Here is a 4084-nt window from a genome sequence, read left to right on the forward strand (position 1 = left end):
TTTGAAAGATGGACATATTTGAAATATTGTTGGCATCTTATAGTTAAAATATGCTGTTTTAACTAATGTTGCAGAATAAAAAGGATACATGGTTATTGTTTTAAAATATATGCTGCATTTTTGGCTCGGATATGAAAGACCTAAGTTAACTCTCGCCAAAATTTTAAAACACTGACCATGTATTATCTACTTATACTGTCATCTGTCACATGTTTTTGCTGTGTTGTAGTTTTTCAACGCGTGCGCCGATTCGACGACCTACTCCCTGGCATATCTTAACGGTTTTAATGTTTGTGTTTTGAATGACTAAGGATAAAAAGTATACATGGTTGGTGTTATAAGCTGTATTTTCAACTATTTTGGCTCGGGTCAGAAAGAAAACCAAATCGAAGATCAATGTCGTACTCTGGACTGTTGAAGTATACAATATTATGCTATAACTTTGCTCAGTTAAAACATTCATCAATAAAAATTATCTTTGATCTAACGCTTTCTCTTGATATCAAATATGTGATTTTTGCCACGTCCAACGCCATAGGGATCTTTTAAAAGTATTTTCAGTTATAGGACTACCATGTTTATTCAATTAATTTATTACCCTTATTCAACAAATTCACAGAGCTTAATATACTATATCATTTATTATTTCATTGTATTATAATATATATATATATATATATATATATATATATATATACATTCATTGCTTTTAAATTTTATTATATTTGCTAACTTGAACGAAGGTCAATGTCATTCTTTTCAACAAAGTTAATTGGGAACCCTTCTCCTAACAAGCCACAGTCTAAATACATTAGGCTTACTGAAATAATGCACTTTTTTTGAATTTAGCCATTGAAATAGTTTAGCCTATTTGACCCCTATGACCTTGAAAGAAGGTCAAGGTTTAACATATCTGGTAGCCCTCCATTTTAGCATGCATTACATCCAGTGTCATCATTGATAATTCAGCCGTTACTACCACTGGTGCTTTTCCACCCCTGGACTATCTCATAGTAAAACTGGAGGCAACAGAAGACACAGGTCATTTGATGTATCAAAGGAATTGTATAACAGTACACTGTTATTGCTTTGACGTTGGGCGTCGCTTTCCCTGCAATCTCAAAGGAAGTGTCTGCAGGCCTCTGATTGGTCAGGGTTTTTTTTTCTCTAGATCTGCCTCCAATTTTATAATGAGAAAGTCCAGGGGGGATATTACATCAATGATAATAGCCCCTGGAGTATTGAAGATGGCCCATTGTCAGATATTTAAAGATTTATTTAGAAATACAATATTTAGAAAACTTGTTGACATATTTTGGCACATTTGTCCTCCGTGAACTTGAATGAAAATCAAGTTAATGAATGTGAAACTTGGTAGCCCTTCATGCATACATGCATGTACACACATATATACATAATGTACCAACCAGAATACTACAAGCCCAAAATTAATCGGAACTCCTCTGGCATTCTTGAAAGGATACAAGCAATTTTTCGTTTACAGAAAGCACTGAAGGTTCCCGATTGACCCAACATAAGGGTCGGTTAAATATGAAAGTCTATTTGACCCCTCTTCATCCTGATTGAAGATCAATGTCAGCCATATTATTAATTCGCTAGTAACTTTAATTGTTCATGAACAGTTTGCAGTTCAAGATTCCAACATATTTGATCTGTGACCTTGACTAAAGGCCAAGGTCATTAATGTGAACAAACGTGGTAGTCCTGTAACACAGTATATGCTTCAGTCGACTCAGTATTGGGTTACTGGACCAAGCCTAGCTCTTACTTAGTGAGATGAAATTTTTAGCAATATAGAATTTGACACCTGTAACCTTGAATATACATATAGGTAAAGGCCATTCATTAGAGGGAACTCAATAGTTCTTTATCCAAGCATGCTACAGGTTCAAAATATCAGGTAATTATATGATTAAGAATGTCAATGATTTCAATTAAAATGGTTCCCAACACCATACAGCTCAATCTGATTTTAAAACAAGAGGCCCAGAGGGCCTGTATCGCTCACCTGGTTTGTAATGCCAAGTAATGTTCTGAATACAAGTTCTTTGTTTCTTTTCTGAAGGAATTTGAATATTTACCTCTAATTCCCCTACTGGGCCCCACTCTTTCTGCTCCAGGGCTTCAAAGCCAAAATTTATACGAATTCTGTTAACCCCAAGGATGTTTCTGGCCAAATTTGGTTACAATCCATCCAGAACTCTAGGACAAGTAGCGATTTATAGGATTTACTTCTTTTTCCCCTATTGGGCCTCGCCGCTCCTGCCCCCGGGGGGTCAGAGCCAAAATTTATACAAGTACTGTTCCCCTTCCCCAAAGGATGTTTCTGGCCAAATTTGGTTGCAATCCATGCAGAACTCTAGGACAAGTAGCGATTTATAGGATTTACCTCTATTACCCCTATTGGGCCCCGCCCCTCCTGCCCCCGGGGGGTCAGAGTCACCATTTATGCAAAATCTGATCCCCTTCCCCTAAAGAAGTTTCTGGCAAAATTTGGTTGCAATCCATGCAGAACTCTAGGACAAGTAGCGATTTATAGGATTTACCCCTATTACCCCTATTGAGCCCCGCCCCTCCTGCCCCACGGGGGTCAGGGTCACCATTTATGCAAAATCTGATCCCCTCCCCCTAAGGAAGTTTCTGACCAAATTTTGTTAAAATCCATGCAGAACTCTAGGACAAGTAGCGATTTATAGGATTTACTTCTATTACCCCTATTGGGCCCCGCCCCTCCTGCCCCAGGGGGGTCAGGGTCACCATTTATGCAAAATCTGATCCCCTTCCCCTAAGGAAGTTTCTGGCAAAATTTGGTTGCAATCCATGCAGAACTCTAGGACAAGTAGCGATTTATAGGATTTACTTCTATTACCCCTATTGGGCCCCGCCCCTCCTGCCCCAGGGGGGTCAGGGTCACCATTTATGCAAAATCTGATCCCCTTCCCCTAAGGAAGTTTCTGGCAAAATTTGGTTGCAATCCATGCAGAACTCTAGGACAAGTAGCGATTTATAGGATTTACCTCTATTACCCCTTTTGGGCCCCGCCTCTCCTGCCCAAGGGGGGTCAGGGTCACCATTTATGCAAAACCTGATCCCCTTCCCCTAAGGAAGTTTCTGACCAAATTTTGTTAAAATCCATGCAGTACTTTATAACAAGTAGCGATTTAAAGAAAATGTTGAGGACGGACGGACGGAAGACGAACGCCGCGCCATGGCAAAAGCTCACCGGCCCTTCGGGCCAGGTGAGCTAAAAATGCTGATCCTTATTCTTATAAAGTGTCTATTACAAACAATTACTACCATTGGATTAGGGGTCATGTTCGGGTGAACTTTCCGATTGATCAATCCAATTATTACTTTTAGAATCTTGGAAGTCAATTTTTTGGGATGAAATAAGTTTGTAAAACTTGCATAATCATTTTTGAAGTGTATAAATATGAATGGTCCCTTGGCTCTCATTCAAGGTCACAAATGTGCCAAAATTATAAATATGAACAAACAACTCCTTGTCAAAGGCCAAAATGTGAGTAGAAGAGGTAATTAGATTACATTTATATACTTTAAAGATGCTCCACCGCTGACAAATGGTATTTTTGCACTATCAAAAACAGGAGCAGACGATTTGGTATTTTTCTTCAGTTACCAAAGTTACGTACTTTACACCATTACCACCATTGAAAAGTTTGAGCTTCTAATTTTACTTCAAGGTAAAAATATGAAAAATAACTAATTGCATCCCGAAAAAATTCTGTGGCACTATATCCTATATGGAAAGAAGTACTGATTGCGCATGCACCAAAGGCAAAACAAATTATTTTATATTATTTTTTGTGTTAATTAGACAGGTAAATACACGATTACACACCAATTATTGTTCAAATGATGAATATCATTTATGCTCTGTCGGCGATGGAGCATCTTTAAACAACTATAACTATAATACTCAACCCAGCTGACATCACTGAACTTTGCATTAATTATAAGGACAACTGTTTTGCTCTGTATAGGTGATAGTTATTGCGACTATGACTTTACGGATATAAATACAAATAACATAACTATATCA

Source organism: Argopecten irradians, chromosome 3 (genome assembly GCF_041381155.1).
Source record: "Argopecten irradians isolate NY chromosome 3, Ai_NY, whole genome shotgun sequence".
Classification (NCBI taxonomy): Eukaryota; Metazoa; Mollusca; class Bivalvia; order Pectinida; family Pectinidae; genus Argopecten; species Argopecten irradians.